The sequence below is a fragment of the Ambystoma mexicanum genome, chromosome 6q, assembly GCF_040938575.1.
Source record: "Ambystoma mexicanum isolate Mex_15411 chromosome 6q, UKY_AmexF1_1, whole genome shotgun sequence".
Taxonomy (NCBI): Eukaryota; Metazoa; Chordata; class Amphibia; order Caudata; family Ambystomatidae; genus Ambystoma; species Ambystoma mexicanum.
The window spans coordinates 1,233,852,221-1,233,866,944 of record NC_090937.1 but is presented as its reverse complement, the minus strand read 5'-3'; positions in this window follow the sequence as shown (position 1 = coordinate 1,233,866,944).

The following is a 14,724-nucleotide window of genomic DNA, read 5'->3' as shown; positions in this document are numbered from 1 at the left end:
CCACTTGGGCCAATCACACCAGAGTGCGACCAGAGTTGGCAAGGCAACTCGGTCCAGGGTGCCTAAACCCCCTCCCACACCCCTGTGGTAACCCAGACAGAATGGCACCACTTTGGAGGGTCTCTGTACAGAGGCCCACCAAAAGTGGAACAAAGGGCTCAACCTTTGGTTTAGGAGTCACAGAGACGAACACAGACGCCATTTTAAAAACCGAGTTCTGGCAGAAAATACCATCCGATAAACTTATTTAAGATAAGTAGACCGGTGGTACGTTAGAGATTAACGAGAAAAAGTATCAATCTCTAACAATGGGACGAATCCCATAGGGTTATGTTCGGGGTCGAACCTAACAAGTAGTTTCCACTGCCACCAGCCAAAACTCGACGAGGGGGGGCGGGACAGTGCCCCCTCGTATAACAGATCCAGGAGTAATCGAATTACCCCTACTAGTACGTCCACAATAAGATGGTTTGTACTAGTTCTGTTAGTAAATTTAGGTCTAGTAAAGCCAATGGTGACTTTACATGCTAGGGGAGACAGTAGTCAGTCCCCGGGTATGGAGTCTATGGCGGGGGTCCGCTAGGACGCCCCAGTGTTACGGCACGTAGGGTGCGGTGTAACACACATAGAAAAACATGAGACCCTATGGAGTAAAAGACCCCATAGCCCATAGAACACATAGACATTCAAAGGAATTACACACATTCATGTCCAAGAGTGGGAGGAAAGAGAGTCTCACTCTTGGCAGGATGGAAAAAAAACAAACTCCATAAATCCAGCAAAGCTGCTGGGGGACTAACTAGGTTAGGAAATTCAGCCTAAACAGAGAATTCTCCCTAACACTCGCCTCAATAGTTTTGGGTTTTCCCCTTTCATTTGCATTAACCATCTCAAGGGTTGGTGGTCGGTCTGAATGACAAAAGTAGAACCATACACGTAAGGACTTTTTCAGAGCCCACACGATAGCAAAGCACTCTCTTTCGATTGTTGCCCACCTTGTTTCAGGATCCTTCAGCTTGCGGCTGATGAAGCAAACGGGGTGCTCCCTACCTTTCCCATCCAGTTGACTGAGTACGGCACCTATTCCTACATTTGAAGCATCGGTCTGCACAATGAAGTGTTGGCGGTAATCAGGAGCTCTGAGTACTGGGGTTTGGCAAAGAGCCTTTTTCAGGTTTTCAAAAGCCTGATTGCACGCCTCGTTCCATTTAACCTTTTTGGGAAATTTGGGCGAGGAGATGACTTTCAGTGGAGAAGCTATGGTCCCATAGTTCTCTCTGAAATTCCTGTAATACCCAGTGAGGCCTAGGAAGGCTCTCACTTGGGTTTGAGTAGTAGGTGTTGTCCAATTTTGCACAGCTTCAATCTTACTGAGCAAAGGCCTTATTTCTCCACCTCCTACCTCATGTCCAAGGTAGACTACCTTACTCTGTCCAATTTGGCATTTACTCGCCTTTATGGTCAGATTGGCTCACCCAAGAGCCTGCAAAACATCTCTCAGGTGGGTTACATGTTCTTCCCAGGAATTGCTGAACACTGCGATGTCATCCAAGTATGCCATGCAGAAGTCCTCCATCCCATTCAGAACCTGGTTTACCATCCGTTGAAACGTAGCAGGTGCATTCTTCAATCCGAAAGGCATTACCTTAAACTGGTATAAGCCAACGGGGGTAGAAAATGCAGTTTTCTCCTTGGCATGGTCTGTCAGGGCTATTTGCCAATAGCCTGACGTCAAGTCAAATGTGCTGAGGAACTTGGCGGTGCCAAGTTTATCCACCAACTCATCTGTTCTTGGCAAAGGGCGGGCATCAGTCTTGGTGACTGCATTAAGAGCTCTATAATCCACGCAGAATCTAAGCTCTTTAGAACCGGCCTTTGGTACTAACACAACTGGGCTAGACCATGGACTAGTAGAGGGCTCTATTACCCCGAGATCAAGCATCTTGCTGACCTCACCTTTGATGTGGGTTTGTACGTTTTCTGACATTCTGTATCCTCTGCTTTTGACTGGCAGACAGTCACCAGCGAGAATGTCGTGCTGGCCCCAAGGGGTCAAGCCTGGCGAAAGCGAGAACATAGAGGCAAACTGATTCAACATGGATTTGCACTCTTCTTGTTGCTCGGGTGTCAGATTGGAGGAGAGATTTACTCCTTCAATTTTATCATCTAAAGGTAAGCCTCTGAGGAGATCCGGAAGAGCTTCACTCTCTTCTTCTTCCTCGGATGATGCTAGAAGCAACGCTCCTACATCGGGTCTCGAGACATTGGTGTGAAAGACTGTTGGAGCCTCCTTGGGATTGCCCAAGTCCACCAGATAGTTGACCTCTCCGAGTTTACCCACAACTCTGAAGGGTCCCATCCACTTATCTTGCAAGGCCCTCTGCCTTGTTGGGATCATAACGAGAACGAGCTGGTCTTGAGCAAACTCAATCATGTTAGCCTTTTGATCGTGCCAGTGCTTGACCAATACTTGTCCAGCTTTCAAGTTATCACTCGCTTCCGTCATCATGTGCGACATTCTCCTCCGGAGACCTATCACGTAGTCAATCACTCTGACTGGCTTGGGGGAAGGAGCACTCTCCAACCCCTCCTTAATCAGGGCCAATGGACCTCTGACGGGATGACCATAGAGTAGTTCGAAGGGAGAGTAACCTACTCCCTCCTGAGGGACTTCTCTATAAGCAAAGAGAAGGCATGGCAGTAGAAGGTCCCACTTACGCTGAAGGGGTTCTTCTAAAGCACCTATCATGCTCTTCATGGTTTGGTTGAACCGTTCTATCAACTCATTGGTTTGTGGGTGGTAAGCTGTTGAGAACTTGTAAGTAACTCCACAGGTTTTCCACATGGCTTTCATGTAGTGGGACATAAAGTTTGACCCCCTGTCAGAGATTACTTCCTTAGGAAACCCGACCCTAGTAAAAATACCAAGGAGGGCCTTAGCCACAGCCGGAGCTGTAACAGTCCTCATAGGAATTGCCTCAGGATACCTAGTAGCATGGTCTACTACAACAAGTATAAACCTGTTGCCTGAGGAGGTTGGAGGATCAAGGGGACCAACAATGTCAATCCCTACTCTCTCAAACGGGACTCCCACAACTGGGAGAGGCACTAAAGGTGCCACATTCTTGGAGCCAACCTTACCAGCGGTCTGGCAGGTGTGGCAGCTCCTGCAGTGTTTTTCTACTTCGGCCCCCATCTTCGGCCAATAGAAGTAGTAGAGCCTTTCCTTAGTCTTCTTGAAACTCAAGTGACCAGCCAAAGGAATCTCGTGGGCTACCTGCAAGAACTGTGGTCTGTTCTCTTGGGTTACTACAAGTCGTTTGTAGTCTCCAGGTGCAGACTCGGTCGGTTCACCGTAGAAGATGCCTGTATTTCCCAGGCTCTTGCCCTTCAGCCTGAGCTTCTGCCTGGTGGCGAAGACCTTCCAGAGTTGGACATTCTCTCTGTCCCTTACTGAAGTCTGCCCTGCTGGGTCCACCTTCTGCCAGTAAAGACTGCAGCTCAGGATGGTCAACAGGATCCAGATCTCCAATGAGTTCCTGGCCCTCCATTAGCTCTTCCTCAGAGTCTAATTCTACCACACAGGGTTGTACCTCCCTCTCAGCCTCAGCTGGAGGTGGAGTTACGGGTGTAACTTTGGACAACCGCGGGGAAGTCCGTGTTGGCTGCACTGAAATGCTGGCTGCTGGTTTCGGGATAGAAGTCTTAGGTTTCCCTTTCGCTTCTGATTTCTTGGAGACAGCTGCCGACAATTCCAGTGGAGCAGGAGTGATCTCTTTCTTCATCATCTCCTGGAGAGTACAGTCTGGTTAGCTCCTGTAACCGTTTACTAGGAGGTCTGGGAGTATGCGATACAACTCCGAGAGTTTTCAAATCGTTACCCAACAGTACACGTCCTGGTACCTCACTCTGTATGCTGACAGGTATCTTCACAGTCATGTCGTTACACTGGATGAGAATTGGTAATTGGGGAAGCATCTGCACAGGCCCTCCAGCTAACTTGGTGAGGCGTTTGGGTGCCTTAGCAACATCCTCAGCCTGAAAAAACGATTTATCCACCACAGTTATGCTGGCCCCAGTGTCCCTATTGGCAGGAGTCTCCTGACCATTCACCTGGACACTGTCCTTATAATACTCTTTAGTATTATCGGGGATAGAATTATAGACATCTAAATTATGTTGTTCCCACAACCCCAAAGGTACTAAAGAAACGCTGGCTGAGATTCCAATGGGTTCGTCAGCTAGCAGCAGAAAGTTTCCACTTGCCATTTGGACTTCCTCCTCTGGAGCGAAGGCTAAGGAGACAAGCTGGACCCCTGAAGGTTTACCCTTACATCTGGGATCTCCTTTCACGTGGTCAGTCGAGCCACAAACAAAGCATTTACCGAATGCTTTTTGGAATGGTGGCTTGTTCTGACCTCCTTCCGGTTTGGCACCAGAAGACACACTATGCTGCTGTGGTTTTCCCGGTGGCTTACCCTTCTGGTTTTGTTTGGGGCCCTCTTTGGAATTTGAGTTATTCGAATTCTCTTTTGAGTCTTTTTTAGGCTGTTTTCCCTCATCCTTTTTCTGAGTTGCCCCAGAATCCTTATGAGTAGCCCTGTTGGCAACCCACAAGTCAGCAGCCTTAGCTAGCTTCCGGGAATCCAATTCCTTCGAATCAGCCAAGTGCTGTCTGAGGTCAGGAGAACAGGCATCATAAATAGACTCCAACATAAAAAGATTAATCATACCCTCATAAGTGTTCACTTTGTAACCCTTAATCCATCCCTCTAAGTTTTTCAACCCTTCACTCACCCAGGTAGCCCAAGGGGTACCATCATGCTTTTTGAGGGTTCTAAACCTCTTAAGATACTGGGAAGGGGTCTTCCCGAATCTAGCTATCAAAGCCAGTTTCACACTTTCGTAATCCGTCTTATCCGCCTCCCCCAACTCCATTACCACATCAGTCGCAACAGGAGGGAGCCTAGAGAACAACCAGGGAAGTAAATCATTCCCGGTGATGTCCTGGAGCCCATGATTGTACTCAAACAGTTTTAACCAATCCAACACATCCAATCTCGGTTCATACATACCCACTAATTCCTTCGGCATCCGGGGTCTTTTGGGACTGGAGCTCCTAGAGGAACCAGAGGAGAGAGAAGCATTTTCTATAGACAACTTTTTCATCTCTAACTCGTGATTAAGTTCTATTTCCCTGCTCAGCCTGGGCATTCATCCGTCTGAACTCGAGCTCTTGGTTTCGTTCAGATTGAGCCAAGAACCGTTTGAATTCTAATTCGAGCTTCATTTTTTCAAGTTCAAAATAAGCAGGGTTACATGTGAGACCTGGTAAGGGCCCCGTAGGCACAGCTGGTAAGGCAGGTAGAGGAGCAGGGGAGACAGTTGTGTTAGCCTCTCCGTCCTCGTCAGCCTCTTCATCGCTATCATCAGAATTACGATTTAGATCAACACCATCACTGTTATCTACAGTTGCTGGAGAACTTGGTTCCTCTGAACCAGTATCCAGACTTTGGTTTGCCAGCAATCTCTCTATTAGTTCTAACTTCTTGCCTCTTACAGAAAGATTCTCTTGCCTACAGAGAGTTCGCAAACTCTCAGTATTTTCACCTGACAAGGATTCTTGACTGTAAGTTTCCATCGTAGACATGTTTTTGAAAATTGCTTTTTAGTGCTAAGCTTCGTGGTTAGTTATCCTAAAGTGTCGAAAAGCACTCTAAACTGTATACTCGATACAAATCCCACCGCTGTACACCAGTGTTAGGCGGAAACCTGTGCAGTCCCTCTGGGACCACTGCAAAAGATTTAGGACTACAGGTGTTTGGCAGTAAACCCACTTGGTAGCAGTCTGTACCACACAGATTCACTTGGTAGCTGTGGCTGAGCAGTCAGACTTCCCTCAAGAAGAGTTAAGCAGTATGTGGAGTATACAATATAGGGCAATTATTCACAGTAAGACAAGCAAACATGCAACGAGGCTCAGTGTAAAGATATTATGGTATTTATTTATAACGGAACATCTATGGAAAACACTATGGCACTATCAAGGCAAACACTTCAATCACAATTATTCTACGAAGAAGAAACGATCAATCCCCCTAACAATATTTCGACAAGTCTAGGTTCTACCAGCATCACTTATTTAAAGACAGAGGTGTATGCCTCAACCTAGATGGCACTCTAATATTAGTTAGGACGGGAGAGAAAAATAAGCAGGTTACAAAATCAACACAGTTCAATACTTCACGGGAAAAATGCAAGGCAAGAAGGTAAGAACCACAATAGATCAGTTCAGAGGCCAGGCCCACTCGGAGAGAGGCAAGGAGATATGTCCCAAAAAGTCTCTTAGTGGAAATGCGTTTGAGTCTTTGTAGCAAATTGTTATCGGCAGATTGAACAAGTTCAGAACAATACGTGAGAAAGCTTGGGGGCGACCCAACGGAAAGGAGAGGATTAAGACACCTCACTCGAACCGATCGAAAGGGAAGCCAGGCGGACACGGTACCTTGTTTGTGGAGAGACAGCTCCGGCGGGGGCAGTTGTTCCTGGTGGTGGATACACGTCGGGTCTTTGCCAAGAGTAGAGATGATCTCGTCGTTGAAGAAAAGTGAAGTCCGGTGCACCACCACGGAAGAGACCAGCTGCGGAGTGCTCCGGTACAAGGCACCATCTTTTGGTCGCGGTACAGGGTTAGTGGCTATCTGGTTGCTGAGGTGTTGTGCAAGGGCAATTCGACCACTGCGTCCTGAGGCGAAGAAAAAGCAAAGGGGACTGGTTGTTCCCACCAGTCAGGGGAAGAGACTCTCCGGCAGGGAGATCTCCTCTGTCGTGGGGAAGTGGTGAGTCGGTTCTGCAGGGCTCCACCGGGGGTGTCATCGTGCAGGTTGGCTCAGCGTTACCCTCGTTGGATTCTTAGGTCCTGTGGCGACTTCTGAAGATCCAGTCCCAAAAGCCCTGCTTTTATGCAGAAAACCCCCATTCATTCAGCCTAGCTGTCAATCAACACACGCTAAGTGGTGAGCGGGGAGGCTCACCAATTGGGCCAATCACACCAGAGTGCGACCGGAGTTGGCAAGGCAACTCGGTCAAGGGTGCCTAAACCCCCTCCCACACCCCTGTGGTAACCCAGACAGAATGGCACCACTTAGGAGGGTCTCTGTACAGAGGCCCGCCAAAAGTGGAACAAAGGGCTCAACCTTTGGTTTAGGAGTCACAGAGACGAACACAGACGCCATTTTAAAAACCGAGTTCTGGCAGAAAATACCATCCGATAAACTTATTTAAGATAAGTAGACCGGTGGTACGTTAGAGATTAACGAGAAAAAGTATCAATCTCTAACAATGGGACGAATCCCATAGGGTTATGTTCGGGGTCGAAACTAACAAGTAGTTTCCACTGCCACCAGCCAAAACTCGACGAGGGGGGACGGGACAGTGCCCCCTCGAATAACTGATCCAGGAGTAATCAAATTACCCCTACTAGTACGTCCACAATAAGATGGTTTGTACTAGTTCTGTTAGTAAATTTAGGTCTAGTAAAGCCAATGGTGACTTTACATGCCCGGGGAGACAGTAGTCAGTCCCCGGGTATGGAGTCTATGGTGGGGGTCCGCTAGGATGCCCCAGTGTTACGGCATGTAGGGTGCGGTGTAACACACATAGAAAAACATATGAGACCCTATGGAGTAAAAGACCCCATAGCCCATAGAACACATTGACATTCAAAGGAATTACACACATTCATGTCCAAGAGTGGGAGGAAAGAGAGTCTCACTCTTGGCAGGATGGAAAAAAACAAACTCCATAAATCCAGCAAAGCTGCTGGGGGACTCACTAGGTTAGGAAATTCAGCCTAAACAGAGAATTCTCCCTAACACCTAGTGCTCTAGCAAGGCTCTATGTCACCCCTGGGGAAAGATGACGGGTCACACAACGCATAGGCACCCCAAAAAAGGGAAGTAAGGTGCACGCAACCCCTCCTAGACCACGTGCGTGGAAAAATAAACCTGCACTACGCTGTGGCACCCAGAAACACAAGAATGAACGTATGCGTGTCACACGCAGCCTAGAATGACCTCTGAAGGGGTACGCGACACACGGGGCAAGCACAGATGTTAAATACGTGCGCGACTCACCGTCTGCCAGGAACAAAAGCGTGAAAAATATGCGCATGTGCGCGTTGGCAACACCCCCGCCAAAAGAAGAATTGTATGCTGTCTGAGGAGACAGGACAACAGTAGAAGGGAACGCTGTTTGAGGAAACAGGCCCAGGAAAAAGAGGAAAAGAGAAAAAGCTGTCAGTGGTAACAGGGAGTACGAACTTGAAACGCCGTGAAGTAAATCGTGTGTGAACCGACAAGAAGTACAGATTTCACCCACTCGCTCTCCACGAAAACATGTACAAGGAAATGGCGTTCTGCATGTACCTTTTATACACACGTTGTTGGAATTGAAATAATATTATGCCTCCTATCGCAGTAATTGAATGTGTATTGGCCTACGCCAAGTTGTCTAAAATATCATGTAAATAGACTCTGCGGCAAGGTCTTGATCTTAGCGAAAAGCAATGTAAGTCGCCATCTTGGATTTAGCCGCCATTTTAGGTTCTCTTGTAATATGGAAGTCACCCTGAACATCAAAATGGAGGCCGAATGACATTCTGAGTAAGATTCTGGCCGTTGTGACCTCCGCACAAACGAATAATTAATATGTATGCAGGCCACTTGTCGGGGGTCACGAACTGAGACCTTGTCCTATTACTGACCTATGTGTAAATGAACAACTGTATCAGCGGAACTGATCAAAATGCATACATTATAGGATTGTCCTGGCAAAAAACCCTAGGCCTGATCCCAAGAATGGTTAACCCGCGAGGGGGTTGGCCAAGGGCTGGATAAAGGATATAAAAGCACAAGTATTCCAATGTACGGTCTCTCTACTAATGCATCGAACCCTCGTTGAAGTTCGTTACGTTACTCTGAGAGCCGAATAGCTATCCGTTTGTCAATTGACTTTGGTAACTGTTGTAGCCTTTAAATAAAGCACTTGTATGTCCTTTGTAACCTGTGTTGGTGTGTTTCTTTTGGGCTTCCCAGCCTCATATCAATTTTTATGTTTTCAAAGTTAGCGCCCGAATAGGGACCCTCAAGATTGATGCTGGATAATTTAAGGTTGATGCAGACTATCGAACTGTGATCGGACGGTGTGATTCTGCGGGCCCGACCGAACGAGACGCGATACCTCGGCAGCGCTGCACGATCCGATCCTTGGACGATAGTCGTGTGGTCTGACACGGCATCTTGACGAGGGTCCATTTATGAGGTGGGTAGATTTGTCGAAACCACCAAACACAAGGTAAAATTCGTTAGGTAAGTTCTTTGATAAACCGTACGGTCCTCCTTAGGTTTGGTCAGGTGCAGTCGTGACCCGGCTCTTAATTTAACCCTGACAATTTGAATTTGGCGTATTGTATCTGCAGACACAATTATTGACCAGGTAACACCAATTTTTTGTGAAATGCCTGGGAAATTGTCTAGCTGCTTTAGGGCTCTGTTCCGCAGCGATCGACAATCTTTGGAATTTAGCCGCCCGGCACCACATGAGGGGTCGCCGGCATGTACTATGTACTGTAAGTATGGCATTGGTAGTATAGTAGTAAATGATATTTGGGACAGACAGACCAGACATGCCTCCGAATTTCAGTGGCCAATCAATGGCAGTTTTGAGATCCTCCGTATTGAATACCTAGAATCGGTCTTGCTAAAAAAGAAGGCCAGACCTGCAGCATTTGATGTTTTACAGAATTGGAAAAAAGAAGCGTTGCAGCAGCTTAAAAGTAGGGATAAACCATGCACGCCATAATAAAACAAATGCCGAAAAAGCGTTGTAATATGATAAAGAAAAACATTCAGAATCAGTTAAAAATATGGATAGGGCTTTTTCACTTGGAATCCAGAAAATTTACCCTTCTAAAGATTTTCATGTTTCTGAAGAATTTATTGAAAAAATGTTAAACGAACGCAGGCCTGGTGCCTCTGCGCCACCTCCGGATGATCCTTTCTTGGGTGATCTGCCCATTCCTGCTGTTGTTTCTGCTGTTATTCCTGTTCCCCCTGTACAACCTATTGTTCCTATTCTTCTAGTTGTTGTTCCTCCACCTATCGCACCGCCCCTTCCTCCTGCGCCGATAGTTGCACCTTTATTAAATTTACCTGCACCTCCGCTCCCGAGTGGTCCCGTATTGACTGAAGTTGATCAAGGTGCAGGATCAAAGATCGTCACTCATAATACTGTTTCTGCAGATAAGAAACAGGAATTGTTTGCATAGGCTAAGCACTGTATGGAGAAAGGTGATCAAGTTAATGTTTTTTCCACATTATCTAATTTGAACAGTTTTCCCGAGAAAAATGTTTTTATCGAAGGTTTGGGGACTCATTTATGTGTGATGTGGGGTAGATTACAAAATTCGGATCTTCCACAAGGGGTGAGAGATCTAAATGCTTTGGCACTTTCGAGGGACACAGAGAAGAAAGTATATAGTCATGTTGAAAGATTGTTTGAGTATAGGAAGGACTTTGAAAAGTCACGAGATGAGGATGACGAAGACGATAGTATGTATGTACAGAAACGGTTCCTTACGTGTCGTAGATGGGCACCTGAGGAAGTACGAATTTGTACCAAAGATGCGATTCGATTGATCTCGGATTCATTCGATTCCGCCAGATGACGTATATGACACGTATAGTCAGTATACAGTAGAAATGCAAAGAAAGGTAATTCAGGTAATGGTACAGTACCTGCAAGAAGAATGTGTAAGAAAGAAGGTTAGTTACCCCATAGAATTGTTGGGGATTTGTAAAAGGGCTTTTTCGCACGACACTTCTTCGGCTGCCTTAGCGCTCGACCTGGCTCTGTTGCTTAGTAAGCGGCCGGAGGTACCTACATCTCAGTTGCCTATTAGAGAGGTTCCTCCGACCTTTGTCCCAAAGGTTGAGATTCCCGCCAACGCTGGGACTGGTGCAACTGCTGTGGATATCCCTGCACATTATGTATCACAATTCGTTCACGTCCCGTTTTCGCGACAGGAAGTGAACACTATTAGACAATTAGTTCCCGATATCAGGAAAAACCTGATGGGGTTTTACAAAGAAATAGAGTCCGTCTTGCAGTCCTGTGTGTTCACCTTAAGTGATATTGACTTGCTATTCCCTGTACTCCTACCCGTAGATGTATGGAAGCAGGTTCGGACAATAGACGATGTGCCAGGGTTGGGAGATACGTGGGCTAATATGATTAGGATTGATGGGGAAAGACCAGCAGGAGAGAAACCACCACAGGTAATACTTACTTTGCCTGATAGAATTGTCGCAAAATTAAAAACTATAATTCCAGAGAAAAGAATTATTAGAGACAAGCTTACGGCCTGTGTTCAAGGGAAAACTGAAGGCGCCACCAAATTCTTTAACAGATTCGAGCAGGTATTTTCTGACTTCAGTGGGCAGGATTTGGGTACAGAGACTGGGAAAAGGTTGTTTGTGGACAAATTTGTACGTGGATTGTTGCCCGACATCCAGTCACAGATTATGTCCTCTGAGAGCGCTTGGCAGGCAAAATCTCAATCTGAGGTTTTGCACATGGCTCAGTATTATGAGAACCGTGTTAATAATGAGAAGGAGAAAATAGAAAAGAGGAAAGAAGATTTGAAAACCAAAGTATTATTACAACAACTTGTTAGAAACCCCAGAGGAGGCACGACACAGACCAGAGGTCAGTATCTCCCAAAAGGAAATGCTCCTTTGGGTTCTGTGAATATTAATCAATGTGCTTATTGCCTCCAGGAAGGACATTGGCGAGCACAGTGACCCGTCCTTCGACAAAGGTCAAACAGTGCGTTTGAGAGTATGGGTAGATGACCTAGGGGCCGCCCTGGAGCAGGGGGCCCTGATAGAGGTCAGTTTTTGCAAGATCCTCAGCAACCTATTTCACGTGAAAATCAGACCTCGAGTGTGGACTCGAGGAACATATTTGATCACCCTTCTGCTGCCTACCTTTCTGAAGAGCTTCCTTCCGACGATACTCTATTTCATTAGGACTGCCCGAAGCAGGGTTTGGAACCTTCACCTATTCCCGTTAATCAGAGAGGCCCCTACGTTGAATTATTAGTAGGGAATAGGAAACACCAGTTTTTGATAGGCACTGGAGCACAGAAGTGCTCCATTGTTCATTCTCGGGTTCCAAACATTCCCCTGTCAGGGCAAACAATTGTTTCCGTAGGGTTTTCTGGTATACCAATTGTCTGTCCGGTTTCTTCACCGGTGCCTGTTTCTTTGGGTCCCTTTACGGACCATTGTCCTTTTCTTCTGACTTCGAACTGTGGAGAGAATTTGCTGGGGTTGAATTTGTTAAAGAAATTGAATGCAGTAATTCATTGTTCCTCTGATGGAGTACGGCTGACGGTTTCACCACAGCAACTTCTTAATACTCAGTTTCTGGTTCGACCTTTACCTCCTGAGTTTAGCATTGTCCCGGAATGTTTATGGGCGGTTGACGACAATGATGTCGGGGTGCTACAGATTGAGCCTGTTAAAATAGTTTTGAAACATGGAGTTAAACTACCACGCATTCCGCAGTATAAAATATCAGTTGAGGGCGAGCGTGCTTTGAAATGCATTGTCTCTGATTTTGTGCATCGTGGGGTGATCGAGGAGATTACAGGTAGTTTGTGTAACAGTCCGATCTTGCCTGTATATAAGAAAGGCGACAATGCAATCCCATACCGGTTCATAATTGATCTTCGTGCTATTAACAGAGTTGTCGCCCCACAATTTCCAATTGTGCCTGATGTAGCGACGATATTGACTATGATCCCTGCTACGGCTACGCACTTCAGCGTTGTGGATTTAAAAAATGCTTTCTTTAGCATTCCTATACATAAGGAAAGTAGATATTTGTTTGCGTTCACCTTGGGGGGACGCTCATTTACATTTACTAGGGCACCTCAAGGGTATACTGAAAGTCAAAGCATTTATAGTAGAGCTTTGAAAGAACAGCTCGACACCCTTGAATTGCCACCTACTTGTACACTGCTTCAATATGTTGATGATTTGCTTTTGGCTGCAGACTCTGAAAGTGCTTGTAAAGAAGGCACTGTACTGTTGCTTGTTCATCTAGCTAAAAATGGTCATAAAGCTTCGCTCAAAAAATTTCAATATTGTTGTCAGGAGGTTGCCTATTTAGGCTACCTCCTGTCAAAGGAGGGGAGAAGATTGACACCTGAAAGAATAAAACACATATCTGGCATGTCTGTTCCAAATACACAGAAGGAAGTCAGAGCCTTAATAGGTATGGCTTCTTACTGTAGGTTGTGGATCCCAAACTTTTCGCTAGTGATAAAACCGATGTTGGCTTTGACGAAGAAGGGCATTTCTCTGCCACTGCCATGGAAATCAGAACATCAACGATCATTTGAGCTTCTCAAAACCGCGTTATGCTCTGCACCGGTTCTGGGTACTCCAAATTATGAGAAGGCATTTGTGTTGTTTGTGCATGAATGTGATGGATGTGCTTTGGCTGTGTTAACACAGGAACACGGAGGGAAGAATCGGCCGTGCGGCTACTACTCCTCCGCCCTTGATCCTGTCGCATGCGCTTTGCCAAGATGATTGCGAGCTGTCGCTGCTGCTGCTGCGTCTGTAAAACAGAGTGAGTGAATGGTCCTAGGTCATGCTTTGATTTTGATGGTACCTCACTCTGTAGATATCCTATTGAACAAAACCCAAACGCAACACCTCACCTCTGCACGGTTAACAAGGTATGAATTAATTCTTTTTGCCCCTCACATTCAAATTAAGAGGTGTTGTGTTCTTAATCCGGCTGAACTCTTACCTTTCCCGCAAAACACTGTTTGCGGTGACGAAGAATTACATGACTGCCTGTATACCACTGAACAAGAAACGAAGGGCAGGATAGATCTTATAGATACTCCTTTGGACAATGCAGAAGGGGAGCTGTTTTGTGATGGCTCCTGCTTCAAACTTTCAGATGGTATATCTACAGCTGCTTACGCAGTTACTACATTGAGTAAAGTTGTTGAAACTAAGAGAATTTCGCATAACTCTGTGCAGGCCGCAGATATTATAGTGTTGACCCGAGCTTGTGAACTCTCCGAAGGGCGTATAGTAAATATATATACTGATATACTGATAGCCAATATGCCTGTGGCTCACAACTTTGGGAGGCTCTGGTCGGAAAGAGGGTTCCTGACCTCACATGGGACCAAGATTCAGCATGGCCCCTTGATAGTGAATTTGCTCTTGGCACTTGCGCTCCCTAGGCAGTTAGTGATCATGAAATGTACAGCACATCGTAAGGTCATAGATGATGTGTGAAAAGGGAACGCTTTTGCGGACCTGATAGCCAGGCTAACGGCCACAGACCTTAGCTCAGACATGTATGCTTTGAGGGAAATGAAAGATGCTTATATAATGGATGAAGGTATTGGGTCTGTGCGAGATATTCAAACTGATGCCACAACAGAAGAATCTAAAAGGTGGGTCGAAGGAATGGGGAAACTAGATGATGATGGGTGTTGGGTGGATACATCTGAAGGAAAATGGTTGCTCCCTGATTCATATGTACTGGCAATGGTTACGATGGCACACGGTCCTACACATGTGTGTGCTCAGCAGATCACGAAAATGTTAGAACAAGTTTGGGTGAATGACA